This window comes from Tripterygium wilfordii, chromosome 16 (genome assembly GCF_013401445.1).
Source record: "Tripterygium wilfordii isolate XIE 37 chromosome 16, ASM1340144v1, whole genome shotgun sequence".
Lineage (NCBI taxonomy): Eukaryota > Viridiplantae > Streptophyta > Magnoliopsida > Celastrales > Celastraceae > Tripterygium > Tripterygium wilfordii.
Genome location: NC_052247.1, coordinates 8,015,271 through 8,035,854, shown reverse-complemented (window position 1 = coordinate 8,035,854; position 20,584 = coordinate 8,015,271). Strand labels below are relative to the sequence as shown.

Here is a 20,584-nt window from a genome sequence, read left to right as displayed (position 1 = left end):
GGTTTCTGGTAGAGCTTGCTATTGAGGATGGTTTTGTGGGTTGTTGATGTTTGTTGGCTTTGCTGGTGGTTCCTGGTGTTGATCTGTTATCTTCTGGATTTGGTTTTCCTGGTTTCTGGTGGAGCTTCTGGTGACCTTTCTGGTTACTTCCCTGTTGCTTGTTGATTGATGGGGTTAGGCTTGAAATATGCTCCTTGTAGTTTTCCTGGCTAACCTCATTTTGTTGCTCTGCCTTTTGCTTAGTTTTCTAACTAGGTTGGTTTTCCTGGGTTGTTTTCTGCCCAACTTGTTTCTCCTAGCTTGTCAGGGTTTGTTGTTTGTATTTAGACTTTCTGGACTTTTCAATTTTGTTTCACTTTTTGATCTTCAATATACATACTTACATTTTGATCAAAGAAAAAAGAAAGAGCTCTCAGTCCCCTGAGCAGTGCTCTTAGAAGCTTAAATGGAAGACACGTGAGTATTAACTTAAGAATGCATAGGGCTGCCTTGAGCTTGGTGGTCTATTTATCTGGCAAGAAAGGAACAAAAGAAAGTTTGAGAAAGCTACTAAATTTGTGGATGCTTTATTTCACAGATTCATGATCATATTTTTCTCAAGTTTGTATTTTCATGTTAAAGAGCCTGCTTCTTCCTCAAATTGGATTGCTAGTCTCATGTTCCATCATAGTGATTATTGATTGGTTTGTTGGCTTTTTTTCTTGGTTTTTCTAGCTCTGGTTTGGTGTTGTTGGTCTGGCCTTTGTTGTGGGGATGCTCTTTCAGAGTTATGGTTCTTGCTTTCCTTTCTGGTTGTGCTGCAGCTCTGGTTATTGGTTTATAGTTTTCAAGATTTGCTGAGGTTTGCTTTTGTGCTATGGTCTGGTCTTGGAGTTGCTCTCCTGGTTTAGGTTGGACCTGTTCTGCAGCTGTGTCTCCTTTCTTTATTGAATTATTGTTCCAATAGCTAGGCTAGTCTTCTGTTTTTGATGCAGTCTGGTCAGAGTTGCTAATTTTCTTTAACTGCTACCTACTACTCTACTTTGTTGTCTCTTGCTGTTATTCTGGCTTTGTTGTAGGGCTGGGTTTTCTGGTTTCTCTTACAATCTGGTTACTCTCTGTGCTTACTGCTAGAGCTTGTTGCTGTTTCAGGCTTGGTTACTAGGCTGGTGCTGGTCTTCTGGGGCTTCTCTATGATTGATGGTGGAGTTTATCTTCTTCTGTTGATGGCCCTCTGTGTCTTTGTGAGTTGGAGTTGCTTCCCTGCTTGGTACTAGTCTTGCTTTCCTCTTTGGCTTTTGACTGGTAGGCTAACCTCAAGTTCTTCTTGGTTATTCTGGTTGCTTTGCTGGTTTGTTGTTGGAATTCAGTCTGTGTTACTATTTCAGGCCTTGGGTATGATGTTTGCAATATTACACTTCTTTTAAGGTTATTGTTTCGTATAAAGAGGTTACCCCAGAAACCATGTTTCAAATTCTGGTGTCTTGGTTAACCTCTTTCTTGTTTCTCTACTGGCTTTCCCTTTTGTTAATGTTTAGATAGTCTTGCCTATGTTCTTGCTCCCAGTGTTGTTCCCTTGGCATGTCAAGGTTTTGTTTGCTTGTATATAAACTCTCTGGACATTCCAGTGTTGTTTCACATTTTGCTAGTTTGCCAATCCTTACTATGTCTGGACCTAGTAAGCTTCCCTGTGTTGAGTCAAATTAAGCCTCAGGCTCCAATCCTGGTGGTGCCATTCCATCAATTCCTTTAAGTTTCAGCCTTGCGACCATACTCCCCTCGAAACCCAAAAACTTTGATTTCTCATAAGGTGCCAGCGGAGTCCTAAAAGCAACATCCGCTGATCCCTGGTCGACATCGTTTATTGTTGAGACTAGGGCGATATCTAATCGTCTTTGAGCCCCCAACTTTCATTCTTGATTAATCAAAACATCCTTGGCAAATGCTTTCGCAGTTGTTCGTCTTTCATAAATCCAAGAATTTCACCTCTGACTATAAAATATGAATGCCCCCGACTGTCCCTATTAATCATTACTCTGATCCTAAAGGCCAACATAATAGGACCAAAATCCTGTGATTTTATCCCATGCTAATGTATCCAAAGCGTAGGCTTGCTTTGAGCACTCTAATTTCTTCATAGTAACTGCGCCAGAGGCAAAAAGGACAGGAAGAAAGGTGCACACCAAAGGCAGACCGCTCAACCCATCCCTAGATCAACTACGAGCTTTTTAATTGCAACAACTTAAATATACACTATTGGAGTTGGAATTACCGCGGCTGCTGGTACCAGACTTGCCCTCCAATGGATCAAGAATGCCAAGGCGAGCCACATCGTCTTTCGGTTCGAGCGACGAGCGCAAAGCGTTTTTCAACCCTTTTGCCCACTTAATTTTCAGCATCCAAGGGTCAAGCAACCGAGCATGGGCCGAGACATAAGCCAATGGCTTACAAAGGAACATGCAAAGCGCCAACTTATTCATCCCATGCCCAAAAAGGGCACGAGATGAAAGCAAGCAACGAGGCCATCCAATACCATCGGGACAAGTATGTAATACAGGAACAAGGGACTTGCCACAAGACGCATATGCTTGGGCCATGACTGAAAAGTGGTTGAGCATAGACAATTCGGTCCACCAGAATGGAGCATGCCAACAAACACAACCAAAACACAACTCACGTGTTGTATTTACACACACAGAGCTCCAAGAGGCCATCCGCAAGAAGTAGAATCACAAACCTATAGAATAACCTAGAGAGGCCACGCACAAGACTATAAACACGATTGTTTCCCACTAGGCAGGCTAGTACCTTGGTTTCCCTCACCTAACAACCACTCACATCGCTTGACTTGGTTTCCCAAGCAAACAGTTGCTCACAGCTCTAGGCTTGGTACGCCGTCACCAGCCAACCATGATTGTTTCCCACTAGGCAGGCTAGCACCTTGGTTTCGCTCACCTAACAACCACTCGCACTGCTTGACTTGGTTTCCCAAGCAAACAGTTGCTCGCAGCTCTAGGCTTGGTACGCCGTCACTGGCCAACCACGTTTCAATTTCGACGAGAAGTGCACGGCTTAGTTGCCCAAGCCAAGCACCCCGAGCTGAAAGGCCAAGCCAAACAATCGTGAGCGGATCAAGACGACGAGCGGTTTGGATAGGATACCTACACCAATGCCCACGCATCTAATAGGCTCATTGTGCAAGACACGACCAATCCAGCGAAATTTCGATTCCAACATGTGGGCGCTCGACAAGGGCATCATTGTTGAGCGCCCACGACTTTGATTCCGACCTTTTGAATCCCATGTGGGATGCTATAGAGGTTGTAGTTTGTGCCAAGCACCCCTAATCGAAGCCCACATCCCATATAGGAGGGTAGGTCTTTCGACCCACCGGACTACCCCCTATATATATGTCTTAAGTTCATTTTCCAAACTGGCAATAGGAAACATCAATTTATCAAAAAGTGTAGTCCCTACATTTCTTATCCCATCAACAGCGGAAGAGACCCCAAAACACAAGCAGCGTTCGAGAAACGAGCAATCCATCGCAATACCGAATCCCACATGTGGGTGCTTGACAAAGCGATCCTTGCCGAGCACCCACGCTTCGATTTCCAACCTTTTGAATCCCACGTGGGGTGCTATATAGGCTACAGTCCATGCCAAGCACCCCTAACCGAAGCCCAAGTCCGCTATAAGAGGGTAGGTCTTTCGACCCATTGGACTACCCACTATATATATGTCTTAAGTCCGTTTTCCAAACTGGCAGTAGGAGACATCAATTTCTCAAAAAGCGTAGTCCCCCTAATTTCTCATCCCATAAGAGCACTCGCGGCCCTCTAGCGCGTGTGGGGGTCTGAAGGTTAACCTCTGTACCCCCTATATATATGTCTTAAGTCTGTTTCTCAAACTGGTAGTAAGAGATATCAATTTCTCAAAAAGCGTAGTCTCACCCATTTCTCATCCCGTTGGAACACGCGGGGGTCTGAAGGTTAACCTCAGTATCCCCTATATATATATCTTAAGTCCATTTCTCAAACTGGCAGTATGAGGCATTAATTTCTTAAAAAGTATAGTCTCGCCCATTTATCATCCCATCAGCGCGCGCGGGGGTCTGAAGGTTAACCTCAGTACCCCCTATATATATGCCTTAAGTCAGTTTGTCAGATCGGCAGTAGGGGACATGGATTTCTAAAAAAGCGTAGTCCTACCCATTTCTCATCCTATCATTGCAAAACTCTCATCCAACGCAAGGGTTGCACCACGCGTGTTGGGAGTTCTTACGTTCCAACGACTTTGGCATGCCTTGGTGTCATTGTGGGCTATGGCATGCCTTCTTGGCACAAAATTTTTTCGATCTTCAAAATTTGCAAATTTCTCATGTTCCAAACTGCTATGGCCTTGGTGCCATTTTAGATGTTGCAACGACTATGGCATGCCTTGGCACCATTTTTTTGAACATTGAAAGTTCTCATGTTCCAATGACTTTGGCATGCCCCGTTGCCATATTGGACGTTCCAACGACCTTGGCACGCCTTGGCACAATTTTTTTCAAAACCTTAAAAATTTGTAAAGTTCTCACGTTCGAATGGCTATGGCATGCCTTGGTGCCATTTTTTCCAAACTTCAAAGTTCTCATGTTCCAACGGTCATGGCATGCGTTGGAGCCGTTTTCCACGTTTCATGGGCTATGGCATGCCTTGTAACCATTTTTTTCCAAACTTCAAAGTTCTTACGTTCCAAAGGCAACGTTCTTTTATTTCACGTGCCATTGCATGCTATAGGTCTCGTACATTCTAGAATGCCTGTAATAATGCTTAGAAGTCAATTTCACCGTTTTAGTGGCTAGGCCACACCTTTTGCCACTTTAGTGGTTTCGGTGACTTTGTGATAAGTAATTTCAAATGTTCAAGTGAGATTGATATAAGTTGGTGCTATTTTTACGAAATTGGCGACATGTTATGCCTTGGTGTATTCTTTGGGACATGGTGGTAAGCCATGCCTTGGTGTATTCTTATGGACTTGGTGTGTAATACCCTGCTCTGCGTCAGATGAGGCGAGGTGTGGGGGTTACTGTTCTGGATGAAAATACCACATCGGCCAGGGAGGGGTCTTGGGTGCAGAATATAACACGCTGCGGACCTTAAACTATTGTCCAATTGCTGCCAGTATGGGCTGGTGGTGATTGGGAACTGCCAGGTTGGGCTTGGTACGGGCCAAGTTCGATGGTTGGTGGGGTAATTGGGCTTTAGTGGGTCGGGTTGTTACAGTTGGTATCAAAGCCGACCTGGTGGGTATGTGGCTTTCGCCCTCACGTCTAGCCGGGGCGCGGTGCCCGTGTCTGGCGTGACCCACGGGGACGTGGGCTCCTAAGGGGGGTGGACTGTAATACCCTGCTCTGCGTCAGATGAGGCGAGGTGTGGGGGTTACTGTTCTGGATGAAAATACCACATCGGCCAGGGAGGGGTCTTGGGTGCAGAATATAACATGCTGCGGACCTTAAACTATTGTCCAATTGCTGCCAGTATGGGCTAGTGGTGATTGGGAACTGCCAGGTTGGGCTTGGTATGGGCCAAGTTCGATGGTTGGTGGGGTAATTGGGCTTTAGTGGGTCGGGCTGTTACATGGTGGCACGTCATGCCCCAACATTGTATTCTTAGGGACTTGGCGGCACCCCATGCCTTGTTGTATTTTTTGGGACTTGGTGTCACATCATGCCTTTGTGACTTGCTGAAATTTTTAGTGACTTCACCTTCGTTGCACGCAAGTCATCCCTTGGTGACTCATGATTTGATAATCCCTAACCTTAGTCTGATTTATTTGAAAAACGAGATAAGTATATGGCGGAGGGAGGGACTCGTTTGATTTGGAATAAGTGGGGAGGGACGAATCAGAGCGACATAGGGCTGAATCTCAATGGATCGTGGCAGCTAGGCTACTCTGCCACTTACAATACCCCATCACGTATTTAAGTCGTCTGTAAAGGATTCTACCCACCGCTCAGTGGGAATTGTACTTCAAGGAGGTCCCCGTGGCTCATCCATCTTGAGGACTTAGCCAAGGCACGTGCCTTTGGGGGTCAAAAGGCCCCTATTGTTTGTCGACAATTGGGCAGCGGGCATGCGCGTCGCTTCTAGCCCAAATTCTGACTTAGAGGTGTTCAGTCATAATCCAACGTACGATAGCTTCTCGCCACTGGCTTTTCAACCAAGCGCGATTACCAATTGTGTGAATCAACGGTTCCTCTGTCATCAGTAGGGTATAACTAACCTACCTCATGACGGTCTAAACCCAGCTCACGTTCCTTATTGGTGGGTGAACAATCCAACAATTGGTGAATTCTGCTTCACAATGATAAGAAGAGTCGACATCAAAGGATCGAAAAGCAACGTCGCTATGAACGCTTGGCTGCCACAAGCCAGTTATCCCTGTAGTAACGTTTCTGACACCTCTAGCTTCAAATTTCAAAGGTCTAAAGGATCGATAGGCCACGCTTTCATGGTTCGTATTCGTACTGAAAATCATTATCAAACGAGCTTTTACCCTTTTGTTCCACACGAGATTTCTATTCTCGTTGAGCTCATCTTAGGACACCTGCGTTATCTTTTAACAGATGTGCCGCCATAGCCAAACTCCCTACCTGACTATGTCTTCCACCCGGATCGGTCCACCGAGGGTAGGCCATGGGTCTAAAAGGAGGGGAAATGCCCCATCTCCAATTCACAGAATAAGTAAAATAATGTTAAACGTAGTGGTATTTTAGATTTACTGTTTCCAACTCCCACTTATGCTACACCTCTCAAGTCATTTCACAAAGTCAGACTAGAATCAAGCTCAACAGGGTCTTCTTTCCCAGCTGATTCTGCCAACCCCGTTCCCTTGGCTGTGGTTTTGGTGGATAGTAGACAGGGACAACGAGAATCTCATTAATCCATTCATGCACATCACTAATTAGATGACGCAACGTGCCGTGCTCTTCTAGCCACTGGACCCTACCTTTGGCTGAGTAGTTTCCAGGGTGGACAGGCCTTTAAACAGAAAAGATAACTATTTTCAAAGCCCTCGTCAAAGTATCCGGACTCCCTAATATTGCCTTCAGTCGCCACGTCATGGTTCAGGAATTGACTAACCTATGTGCAAGTGCCGTTCACATAGAACCTTTCCCCTCTTCGGCCTTCAAAGTTCTCATTTGAATATATGCTACCACTACTAAGATTTGCACCAACGACCACTCCACCCAGGCTCGCGCCCTGGGTTTTGCAGAGACCGTGGCACCCTCTTACTCATAGGGGCCTGGCACTGGCCCCGACGATCGGGTGTAGGTCACGTGCTTAAGGGCCATCCATTTTCAGGGCTAGTTGGTTCGACAGGCAAGTTGTTACACACTCGTTAGCGGATTTTGACTTCTATGACCACCGTCCTGCTATCTTAATCGACCAACACCCCTTGTGGGTTCTAGGTTAACGCACGATGGACACCGTAACCCAACTTTCGGTTCATCCTGCATTGCTAGTTCTACTTACCAAAAATGGCCCATTTGGAATAGGTCGAGGGCGTTGTGCCCCCGATGCCTCTAATCATTGGCTTTACTCGATAGAACTCAAGCCGGGCTCTAGCTATCCTGAAGGAAACTTTGGAGGGAACCAGCTACTAGATGGTTCGATTAGTGTTTCGCCCCTATACCCAAGTCAGATGAACGATTTACAAGTCAGTATCGCTTCGGGCCTCCACAAGAGTTTCCTTTGGTTGTGCCCCGCTCAAGCATAGTTCACTATCTTTCGGGTCCTGACAAGTATGCTCTGACTTGAACCCTTCCCATAAGATTAAGGTCGGTCGGCGATGCAGCCCTCGAAGGGGAACCCGCCAATTAGCTTCCTTGCACCTTCCACACATGTCAGACTTTTTGGTCCGTGTTTTAAGACGGGTCGAATGGGGAGCACGTAGGCTGATGATAGGAGTGCGCAGGTGTCAAGGCAGGCCGTGATGGTGCACGCTTCCATCCACGATCACAACGTCTACATTCCATGGGCGTATCAAAGGCCCACGCTTTAGACGCCATCGCAATCCTCGTCGATCCACGTCCTGAGCCGATCGGTTGACCGGCTTTCGCCATTCCATATCTGCTTCCCTCCCGACAATTTCAAGCACTCTATGAATCTCTTTTCAGAGTCCTTTTCATCTTTCCCTCGCGGTACTTGTTTGCTATCGGTCTCTCACCCGTATTCAGCCTTGGACGGAATTTACCGCCCGATTTGGGCTGTATTCCCAAACAACCCGACTCGTCGATAGCACCTCATTGTGTGACAGGGTCCGGGCATGACAGGGCTCTCACTCTTTTCGGAGCCCCCTTTCAGGGGACTTAGGCCAGGTTTGACGTTGAGGACGCTTGTCCAGACTATAATTCAGACGTCGAGGGCGACCGATTCTCAATCTGAGCTCTTCCCAGTTCGCTTGCCGTTACTAAGGGAATCCTTGTAAGTTTCTTTTCCTCCACTTATTGATATACTTAAACTCAACGGGTGTTCCCGCTTAATCTGGGGTCGCTTTGTGAGGATGTTTGCGTCAGGGACTTTTGCTCCCCGTAGATAACGCTTATCCATAGCAGTTTTTAAGAAGCTAGTGCTTCCAACCACCGCGTGCCATGACTGCCATCGCTAATGGGTTGTTTTTTAGGCCAACCACGAGTGGAAGCACACGGGAGGCCAATATCCAGCACCCCTAACTATTGCCTATGTAGGGGGTGAGGGGATTGTTGGCGACGTTGAGTGACACCCAGGCAGGTGTGCCATTAGCCTGACGGCTTTGGGCGCAACTTGCGTTCAAAAACTTGATGGTTCATGGGATTCTGTAATTCACACCAAGTATCGTATTTCGCTACGTTCTTCATCAATGCGAGAGCCGAGATATCTGTTGTCGAGAGTCGTTTCATATATAATATGGATGACGACCCAACCTTTTATGACATTGTTTCCAGGCGAAGAGAGCGCACATCTTTTTTGGTTCCTTGGAGCAATTCGCGCTGTGGTTCATTGTACCTGCGAAAGAGGAGCTATAGTTTCCCACATCCCTCCCCTTGAACTTCGAGCGATCGGCCCAAAAGGCCTATCACCCGCATTAGTTGTCACTTGTTCGCGGGTCGTTCTGCCTTGCAGGTTTCTACAATGATCCTTTTGCAGGTTCACCTACGGAAACCTTGTTACGACTTCTTATTCCTTTAAATGATAAGGTTCAGTGGACTTCTCACGATGTCGCCAATGGCAAACCACCCACGTCACCGAGATCAGAACACTTTACTGGACCATTCAATCGGTACGAGCGACGGGCGGTGTGTACAAAGGGTAGGGACGTAGTCAACGTGAGCTGATAACTTGTGCTTACTAGGATTAAGAACGAGAAGAAGGCTATGATTCCTGGTTCACGGGGAAGAAAACATTGAAACAGTTTCAAGATGAGGCTCAAATTGATATACAAAAAAACGCGGTGATAGCTCTACAAGCGCCACCTACTTTTCAAGCTTCTTGTTAGGTTGAAGCCCCTTCCATTCAGACGGAGGTTGTAATTTCTAGGACGGCTGCGACTCTCAAAGCCCTAATTGGTGGCTCAAGCCCGAGCAAGTACCTGGTTATTACTGATGGTGTGAATACTACTGATAAGGGACCGAGTTCTGCTCATGAGCGTGTGTTAGTGGAATAGTGCTCTGAGGATGAGGAATTTGAAGAGGAGCAGCTGGATTATACTCTCTCAGAGGATGGTTCAGGCGGGAGATCAAAGTTCTTCAATTATGATGTTCCTCGATCCAGTTCATTAGAGATTGGTGAAGCTAGTAATGGATTATTCTAGAATGATGTAAGCAATGGGGGAATTGTCAATACCCGTCCTATTCTTGTTAATGGTCAGAATTCTGAGATTGTTTCTATAAGACAGGGTAAGAAGCAAGCAATTGCTGAAGCTGCTCCTGGATCTTTGCATCTTTTAGGTAATCCTGCTGCACTAATTATGGGTAAATGGCGTGATTTATTTAGTAACAACAGAAGCTTAGAGAGTTGTCCAAAACTTGAGTATTTTTTTGAAATTAGTGCTAAGAGAAACTATATTTTACTTGGTGATGACTTGGATGATAACTATGATGTGTGGAATAATTGTATAATTGGTTATGTTGCTGCTAATTCCCTAGTTATAGGGCTCTGAATGGAATCATTGAATCAATCTGGAAGTGTGAGGCAGATTTAACTACTCATGATTTTGGTTGGTTGATATATAGATTTAGTAAGGAAGAGGATAAGCTTGATGTCCTTAGTGGTGGTCCTTATTTGGTTTATGGTAGACCTCTAATGCTTAGGTCTATGCCTGAATATTTTAATTTTGCTTCTGAAGAAATGACTAGGGTTCTAGTTTGGGTTAAATTTCCTAACTTACCTTTGAAATGCTGGTCTATAAAGTGTTTGTCCAAGATAGCTAGTGTTTTGGGAAAGCCTCTACAATGTGATAAATTGAGTTCCACCCTTTCAAGGCTTTCTTACTCTAGGGTTTTGGTTGAAATTGCTTTGTTAGATGATTTTCCTCACATTGTTGATATTTTTTTACCTAATGGTGCCCCCTTAGAGCAAACTGTTGACTATGAGACTCTGCCTAAATTCTGCAAAAACTATAAGGTTCTTGGACATACAATTGGTGTGTGTTCTAGACCTTCTATTGTCAAGTTTGTTAGTAGCAAGGTGGGGGATCAGTCTGGGAGAAATGTGGAAGGTGCTAAGAAGGGCAGTGTACTGGATAGGTTAGGGGATCAGCATGGGAGAAATGTTTTAGTTGACAAATTGAAAGTTAAGGCGGTAATTAAAACCCAAAATTTGATCCAATGCAATTAGAAGCTGTTGATGATGGATGGGAATTAATTAGGGGAAAGAAGAACTCAAAAAATTTTTAAAAAAACTGGTGGTTCAAAGTAGTCAGGAAGCTCAAGTTGGTGGAGCTCTGATTACTCATGAGGAATATGCTACTCTTAAGGATAGAGGTAACAAAATTAGAGAGGCTGGTTCTGAGGGTGTTAGAACAAGAAGTAGTACTAGGAATCATGCCAGGAGGGCATCTGGAAGTGGTAGGGGTTCCCCAACTCCTCCATCTCTTCAATGTTAGTGTACAGTTGGAATATTAGAGGACTCAATAGTCCTCTAAAGTAGCATGAGGTTGCTAGCCTCATGAAGATGAATAAAATGGACGTTTGTGGGCTTCTAGAAACTAAGTTAAGCTTCTCCATGCTTACTCTTTTTCACAAGTTTAAACTGAAGAGTTGGAAGTTTTTGGCTAATATAGATACTGCCACTATAGCTAGGATTGTGGTTTTTTGGAATCCTTCTATTGTAAAGGTGGACTTAATTGATTTCTCTGCTCAATTACTGTTACTTATTTGGTGAGTCAGACTAGTGTTGTCGTTGGTTTTGTCGATGGTTACAATACTGTTATTGGTAGGAGGGCTCTTTAAGAGGATCTGAGGAGATGGTCCTCCAATATTCCTTGGCTTATTTTGGGGAATTTTAATTCTATTCTGTCTCAAGCTGATAAGCATAGGGGGAGTAATGTTACTACTTATGAAACTACTGACTTCAGGGAGTGACGCTTGGATTTGGGTTTATCATATTTGAATTACACTGGTAGTCATTACACCTGGTCTAATGGTACTGTTTGGAGCAAAATTGATAGAGTTCTTGTCAACCCTTTCTGGTTTTTCCTGTAAATGCTTTGCCATGTACATTTTTCTCCTCCTGTGCTTTTTATGATCACTCTCAAGCTAGGGTTCAAATTGGTGCTATGCATTTACAGGGTAAGAGAGCTTTCAAGTTCTATAATATATGGGTGGCCCATGATCAGTTTTTGGAGTTAGTAAGTACAAGTTGGCATATCCTTGTCCATGGCTCTCCTATGTTTGTTCTCTGCAAAAGACATAAACATTTGAAAGCCCCTTTGAAGCTGCTGAATAAGTTGCATTTTAGCCACATTTCTGAAAGGGTTATTAGAGTTGCCTCTGATAAGGAAGTTCATCAAATTCAGTTACAGAATAATATGGACAATTCCCAGTTGTTGATACAGGAGCAGTTGAGATTAAATTTGGTTCACCTAAAGTCTGCTGAGAATATGTCCTTCAGTCAGAAGCTTAAGTCTAATTTTCTTAAGAAAAGTGATAAAGGCTCTAGTTCTTTTCATGCTATGATGAGTTAGAAACATAGAAGGAGAAAAATGATAAAGGCTCTAATTTTTTTAAGGAAAGTGATAAAGGCTCTAATTTTCTCTGCTATCCAATGTGATAATAGTAATCTTACTACTTCTATTCATGAAGTTGGTGGGGAGTTTGTCAAGTACTATCAGCAAATTCTGGGAACTTCTAAGCCTACTATTCCTCTGGATTTGCATGTGGTGCATAGTGGTCCTTGTCTTGATGAAGTTTCTCAGCATCTGCTTCTGGCTCCTGTAACTGCTGAGGATATTAAGGATGCCTTATTTACTATTGAGAATGATAAAGCTCCTGGGCTTGATGGCTACTCTTCTATTTTTTCCAAGAAGTCTTGGGGTGTTGTTGGTGATGATTTTTGTGCTGCTATTAAGGATTTCTTTATCTCTAGTAATCTTCTAAAACAGGCCAATCATACTGTAATTGCCTTGATTCCTAAATTTGCTAATGTGAATACCGTGGCTGATTTTAGACTTATCTCTTGTTGTACTGTTACTTACAAGGTAATTTCTAAAATCCTTGCTGCTAGATTATCTAAGGCTCTGCAATGTATTATTAGCCCTGCACATAATGATTTTTTGGGAGGGAGAAACATGGCAGACAATATTAACCTGGTTCAATAGTTTCTCAAGAACTATGGTAGGAAAAGAGCTTCTCCTAGATGCCTTATTAAATTCACTTCAGGAAGGCTTTTGACTCTGTCTAGTGGGCTTTTATTAGGCAATTACTTCTGATGCTTGGTTTTCCAAGGTTGTTTGTGCATTTAATCATGAAGTGTGTGGAAACAACTTCCTTCTCTGTGGCAGTCAAGGGGGATTTGTTTGGGTTTTTTCATGGCAAAAGTGTAATAAGATAGGGTGATCCACTTTCTCCTTATCTGTTTATTTCTTGCATGGAGTATTTTAGCAAATTGTTGAATTTAGCCTCTGCTAATCCTTATTTTATGTACCATCCAAAGTGTCTTCATCAGAAAATTTCTCAACTGGCCTTTGCAGATGATATCCTTCTGGTTACCAGGGGTGATAGGCCTTCTGTGCATATTTTACATCAACAACTATTGAGCTTTGGTAGTGTTTCTGGTCTGGAAATTAATGTTGATAAGTCCTCCATTTATTTTGGAGGAGTTGGTGACAATATTAAGCAAAGAATCCTTCAAGATACTGGGTTTTCAGAGGGTTCTTTTCCTTTAAGTACCTGGGGGTTCCTCTTAGTCCTCATAGACTTTTGGCAAGTTAGTTTTCTCCTCTTCTGCAAATATTGGAGATGGCTATTCAAAGTTGGTTGGGGAAGCATTTATCTTATATTGGTAGACTAGAGCTTCTCAAGTCTGATTTGCAAGGAATCGTTCAATTTTGGCTTAATATTTTTTCTTTGCCAAATCAGGTTATCAAGTAGATCACCTGTTTATGCAGGAACTTTTTGTGGGGTGGAAATGCCTTGAAGAGAACCTCTGCTCCTATTGCTTGGGAAAATGTCTACTTGCCTAAGCAAGAAGGGGGTTTAAGGCTAATGGAGCCGAGGGCTAGAAATAATAGTTTTATTGCCAAGCAACTGTGAAATATTCATATCAAAGCTGACTCTTTGTGGATATAGTGGGTGCATCACCACTATCTAAATCATCTATCTATTTGGCATGCTGGTCTACAAAGGAACTCCTCTCCTTTGTGGAAGGCCATTTTTTATCATAAAAACCAACTTGTGTAGGATTGTGGAGGGTATAGTAAGGTTATCAGTTTACTTCAAAGTTGGCAAAATGGAGCTCATCTTTTTTCCAGCTATGCCTATGAACATTTCAAGGTTAAGAGGCCTATTGTTAGCTAGGATAAGGAGGTGTGGGAATTATAGTCCTTGCCTAGATATAATTTTATCCTATGGCTTGTTGTATTAGGGAGGTTGAGAACAAGGGATAGGCTAAGATTTATACCTACAGACTGAGGTTTATACCTTCTGTATTTTTTGCAGACTAGAGGAGGAATCTCATGAGCATTTGTTTTTTAACTGCAGTTGGACTTCTGGCTTTTGGGGAATGATCAAATGTTGGTTGGGGATTAATAGAAAAATGGTGACTTTGAATAGTGTCATTAGAGGGTTCAAGAATGGAAGAAATGTCTCTATTGCTAGAATGAGGAGGGTTTCTTTAGGCCTTGTTGTGTATCTGATTTGGCAAGAGAGAAACAGGAGAATTTTTGAGAAAACTTGTAACCCAAATGATCTTTCAATTCATAGGTTTCAAGTGTTGTTTTTTACTGTCATGTTCTTTCATGTCAAAGATTCATCCCTCCCTCCAGGAGTTTAATGAGGTGGTTGTTAACCTCATTCTATCCTGGTTCTGGTATTATGTTTTGATGGGTAGGAGATGGTGCTGGGGGTCTCTGCTTAGTCTGCTGGTGTTGTTGGTTTGGCCTGGCTTTCTGGATCTCCTTTTTACTGGTCTATTTTTTCTATTGCTCTAGTTTGATTTTGGCTTTTCCAGCTTGACGATTGGGCTGTGTCCCTGGTTATTCTGCTGGCTTCTGTGTTCTATTTTTTGTTCTGGCCTCTGTTGGATTCTAATGCAGCTTTGCTTGCTGCTATTGAAACTTAAGCTGGATTTGCTGAAATTGCTTATCTCTGGTTTTATGGAGCTACTGTTGAGCTTCTTTTGGACGGTTATCTTTATGATTTTCTCTGTGATTGCTGGTGGAGAATTGCTTCTTCTGCTGATGGCCTTCTGTGCATTTGTGGGTTGGAGATGATTTCCTTTCTGGCTCATTTCTGGGTGTTGGTTAACCTCACGATCTTTTTTGGTTATGGTGGTTGGTTTTCTGGTTGCTGTTGGAATCTTGGTTCAGGTCTTTACCGCTGCAGATTTGTTGTTCTGGTGTTGTATTTTGTTTCTATATAGTTAGTGACTGCCTTGTGGAGTGAAGCTATGCTTGGCTTGTTTCCCTCTCTGGTGTCACCCTTCCTTCCCATAATGGAGCTGTTGATTGCCATGTTACTGTTTTGTTCTTATGGTTGTTGGTTTGGATAGGGAGGTTACCCAGAAAACAAGTTACAATGCTAGTGTCCTGGTTAACCTCTTATTGTTTCCTTTGGTAGTTTTCCTTTATAATGCTTAGCTAGTTTCTGTCTGGGTGTTTGCTCCCAATGTTGTTCCCCTGGCATGTCAGGGTTTGTTGGCTTGTATATAAACTGTCTGGATATTCTAGTTTTGTTTCACTTTTTGATTTCAATATATACTTATATTTTGATCAAAAAAGAAAGAGAGAGAAAGGAGTAAGAGCTCTCAGTAGTATTAGTGCGCTACGGAGAGAAACTAGAGAGATACGCTCTTCTTTCTCCCAAAGTTGCCTTCCCTCACGATGGCGTTGTACTGTGCTTGAGTGATTCTCTTTTATTCATTTTCTTTCTCCGATTGTAATGGATAAAACAAGGAAGAAGTCAACAATGTCCAATTCTCGGGGCAAGAAGACATTGAAGCAGCTTCAGGAGGAGGCCCAAATGGAACTATAGAAAAATATGGTGATAGCTTTGGAAGCGCCTTCTGCTTTCCATGCTTCGAACAAGATAGAAGCTTCAATTTTGGAGAAGACTCCGGTCTTAAAAACTCTAATTGGGGGTTCTAGTCTGAGCAAGTATCTGGTTAATACTGATATTTTGAATGCTGGGGATGGGTTTGAGAGTTCGATTTCTGCTCAAGAGCGGGTGTTAGTGGAAGATTGCTCTGAAGATGAGGATTTTGAAGATGAGCAATTAGACTATACTCTCTCAACAGAGGGTTCTGGTGGAGGCTCTAAATTCTTCAACTCTCTTGCTCCTCTCAAGGTTATTGAGACTGGGAAAGCCAGGGGAGGATTAACCTTTAATGGTGCTTCTTGTAATGGTACACCTAATGCCAATTCTGATGGTGCCAAGACTGCTTCTGATGCAAGGAGTCTGGGAAATGAACCTGTTATTGCTAAAAAGGGATCTCATTCCACTTCAGGTATGTCTAAACCTGTAGAGCCTATTGTTGGAAAGTGGAGAGATTTATTTAGTTCTAATAGAAGCTTTGAAAGTTGTCCTAAGCTTGAGCATTATTCTAATATCAGTGCTAGGAAAAATTATGCTCTGTCTGATGAAGACTTGGATAGTAATTGTGATATCTAGAAATCCTGTGTTGTGGGGTATGTGGCAGGCAAATTTCCAGGGTTAGGGCTTTGAATAATATCATTGAAAATTCTTGGAAGTGTGAAGCTGCCTTAACAATTCATGACTCTGGATGGTTGATATATAGATTTGAAAATGAAGATGATAAGTTGGTTGTTCTCAATGGAGGACCTTACTTGGTATATGGCAGACCTCTAATGTTGAGGTCCATGCCAGAATACTATGATTTTGCTTCTGAAGAGATGACTAGAGTCCTTGTTTGGGTGAAATTTCCTAATCTCCCTTTGAAATATTGGTCCATGAAATGCCTATCCAAGATAGCAAATGTGCTTGGGAAACCACTTCAGTGTGATAAGTTGACTTATACCCTTTCAAGGCTTTCTTATGCTAGGGTTTTAGTTGATGTAGATTTGTTAGATGATCTGCCTCACTCTATTGATATTCTCATGCCTAATGGGACTCCCTTGGACCAATTGGTGGAGTATGAAACTTTGTCTAAGTTTTGCAAACATTGCAAGGTTCTTGGACACACTACAGGGGTCTATTCAAAGACTCCTACTGTAAACAGGTCTAGCAACACAGAAAATTAGGCCAACGAAAATGTTGAGAGTACCAGGAAGGGTACTGTTATTGATAGATTGGGTCATGTTACAAATAATTTAATTGATAAGCAAAAGGGGAAAGCAGTGCTTGAGAAGCAAAGTTTTGATCCAATGCAAATTGAAGCTGAGGATGATGGATGGGAAATGATTAGGGGAAGGAAAAATAGTAAGAAGCAAAGGTCCCAAAGCAGGTTTTTGGCTGAAAGAAGTGGTACTAAAGATGCTCAGATGGGGTCTACTTTAAAGACAGGCAAGGCTGTAGCTTCCAAAGTTGAAGTTAGGAAGGAAAATTCTACTGAAGGGGCTGCTGAGGGTGTTATCACCAGAAGTGGTGCTAAGAAACATGCTAAGAGCGCATCTGAAAGTGATTGGGGATCTCTTCCCCCTCCTCCACTTTAATGTTATTGTATAGCTGGAATGTAAGAGGGCTTAACAGTCCTCTAAAGCATCATGAGGTTGTTAGCCTTATGAAGAAGAATAAGATTGATGTGTGTGGTCTTTTGGAAACTAAGCCTGGTCCTTCCAGGCTTGATTTTATGCACAAGTTAAGGTTGAAGCATTCGAAGGTTGTTGCTAATGTTGATACTGCCAGTATTGCTAGGATTGTGGTTTTTTGGAACCCTTCCACTGTTAAAGTTGATTTGGTTGACCTTTCTGCTCAGGGCATTCATGTGAATGTTACTAGTTTAGAGAATCAATTCAGTTTTGCTGCCACTTTTGTTTATGGTTTCAATACTATCACTGCTAGGAGAAGTATTTGGGAGGACTTGAGGAAGTGGTCTCTTGTTTCTCCTTGGATTATTCTTGGGGATTTCAACTCCATTCTTTCTCAAGCTGATAAGCATAATGGTGATCCTATTACCAGCTATGAAGTTTTTGATTTCAGGGAGTGTTGTTCTGATTTAGGTCTTGCTGATTTGAACTTTACTGGTTGTCACTTTTCCTAGTCTAATGGGAATATTTGGAGTAAAACTGATAGAGTTATGGTGAACCCTTTTTGGCCTACTCTGCAAATGCAGTCTCATGTTCATTTCTCTACTCTTGGTGCTCTTTCTGATCACTCTCTTGCTAGGGTTCAGATTGGTGTTAGGCAACAGTAGGGTGAAAGAGCTTTTAAATTTTGCAATATGTGGGATGATCATCCTAGGTACTTGGAGTTAGTTGGTGCTTATTGGTATTCTCATGTTTATGGCTCTCCTATGTATATTCTTTGTAAAAGGCTCAAGCTCTTGAAAGGGCCTCTGAAGTAGCTCAATAAACTTCACTTTAGTCACATCTCTGAAAAGATGACTAAAGCTACTACTGATTTGGAGTCTCATTTGACTCTTCTGCAAAATGATAGGGATAATCCTCGGCTAGTGATGTAGGATAAGCAGTTGAGATTAAATCCGGTGAATCTAAAAGCAGTTGAGAAAATGTTCTACAGTTAGAAACTTAAGTCTACTTTCTTCAAGGAAAGTGATAAAGGCTCTGGTTTTTTTCATGCTTTGATGAGTCAGAAGCACAGAAGAAATTACATCCCTACTATTTAGTGTGGTAATGGTTTACTCACTACTTCAATGGATGAAGTTGGGGGAGAATTTGTTAGTTATTATTAGCAGCTCCTTGGTTCTTCCAAGGATATTCTTCCCCTGGATGTTGAGGCTGTTCACAGTGGGCCTTGTCTTGATGAAGCTCCTTATGGGTTCCTCTTGGCTCCTAAGACTAATGAAGATATCAAGGAGGCCTTATTCAGTATTGGTAATGATAAAGCCCCTGGGCCAGATGGTTATTCTTCTGGTTTTTTCAAAAAGTCCTGGGATGTGGTTGGGATGACTTCTATCTGGCCATTCAAAATTTCTCTGTCTCTGGTGAGATTTTAAGGCAAATTAATCACTCTATCATTGCTCTGGTGCCTAAGTCTGCTAATGTGACCACTGTGGCTTATTTTAGGCATATTTCTTGTTGTAATGTCACCTACAAGGTGATTTCCAAAATTCTTGCTGACAGATTGGCTAATGCTCTTCAAGGTATCATAAATACTGCCCATAATTCTTTCCTAGGAGGTAGAAACATGGCTGATAATATCAATTTGGCGTAAGAGCTTCTAAGGCACTATGGCAAGAAAAGGGCTTCTCCTTGATGTCTCATTAAAAATGACTTTAGGAAAGCTTTTGATTTTATTCAGTCGCCTTTTCTAAGGCACTTGCTTCTAATGCTTGGTTTCCCTTATCGTTTTGTTAACCTAATTATGAAGTGTGTTGAAACCAATTCCTTCTCTGTGGCTGCTAATGGTGATTTGTGTGGCTTCTTTCATGGCAAGAGTAGAGTGAGGCAGGGTGATCCCATATCTCCTTATTTGTTTATCACTTGTATGGAGTACTTTTCTATAATGTTGAATGTTGCCTTTAGAAAGCCTGGTTTTCATTTTCATCCAAAGTGTAGTGCTCATAGAATCTGTCATCTTGCTTTTACTGATGACATCCTTCTGGTTTCTCATGGAGATAGGTCCTCTGTGCAGATCTTACACCAGCAGTTATTGATTTTTGGGAGGATCTCTTGTTTGGAAATAAATGGCAGCAAATCTTCCATTTATTTTGGAGGAGTTGGTAATACTTCTAAGCAAGTTATCTTACAAGATATTGGGTTTAAAGAAGGTTCTTTTCCTTTTAAGTATCTTGGTGTTCCTCTTAGTCCCCACAGGTTACTGGCTAGCCAATTTTCTCCTCTTTTGCACAAGTTCAATTCAGCTATTTAGAGTTGGATGGGGAAGCACTTGTCTTATGCTGGGAGGCTTGAGTTACTTAAATCTATCTTGGAGGGAATGGTGCAATTTTGGCTCAGTATTTTTCCTATACCAGCTCAAGTTATCAGTCAGTTCACTTGCATTTGTAGGAATTTTCTATAAAGTGGTAATACTTTGAAGAAGAATTCTGCTCTGGTGGCTTGGAGGACTATTTGTTTGCCTAAGAATGAAGGAGGTTTGGGCTTGTTTGACATTAAGGCCAGGAATAGAAGCTTTTTAGCCAAGCAGCTCTAGAATATCCATCTCAAAACTGATACTCTTTGGATTCAATGGGTTCATCACTTTTACTCTTCTTATTACTCCATATGGAATGCTGGCCTGTAGCGAACTTCATCCCCTTTTTGGAAGTCTATTATTTTTCTTAAGGACCAGCTAGTGTAAGAGAGTGTGGGGGGCATTCTCAAGCTATTACCAGACTACATAGTTGGCAGAATGGTTCTAAAACTTTCTCTGCTAATGCCTATGATTTTTTAGGGAAAAAGGTGCTATAGTCCCTTAGGAGCGGGTGGTCTGGGAACATTGGTCCCTGCCTAGATACAGCTTTGTTTTATGGTTGACAAGTATGGGAAAGCTTAGAACCAGGGATAGACTCAGGTTTATTCCTACAGACACTTATTGTATTTTTTTGTAGGCAAGAAGATGAGTCTCATAGGCACCTTTTCTTTGCTTGCAATTGGACCTCGCTTTTATGGAGAAAGATTAAGATCTGGCTGAGGATAAATAGGCACATGGTAACTCTGAATAGTGCCATTAGGGGTTTAAAGTCTGGCAGGAAAGGTCTTGAATCTAGAATGAGGAGAGTGTCTCTAGACCTGGTGGTGTATCTGATCTGTAGGAAAGAAACATAAGGGTCTTTGAAAATAC

The 20,584-nt window shown here is 42.6% G+C and overlaps 1 non-coding gene and 1 pseudogene across 1 annotated transcript; both read right to left on the bottom strand.

Moving 5' to 3' along the window:
* Positions 1-5,864: 5,864 nt before the first annotated feature.
* LOC119981549 lies at positions 5,865-8,522 on the bottom strand (annotated as a pseudogene).
* Positions 8,523-8,745: 223 nt separating this feature from the next.
* Positions 8,746-8,901, bottom strand: LOC119981553. The gene has a single exon (XR_005464165.1). It is a non-coding gene; the product is annotated as a 5.8S ribosomal RNA (ribosomal RNA).
* Between the last annotated feature and the right edge of the window lie 11,683 nt (positions 8,902-20,584).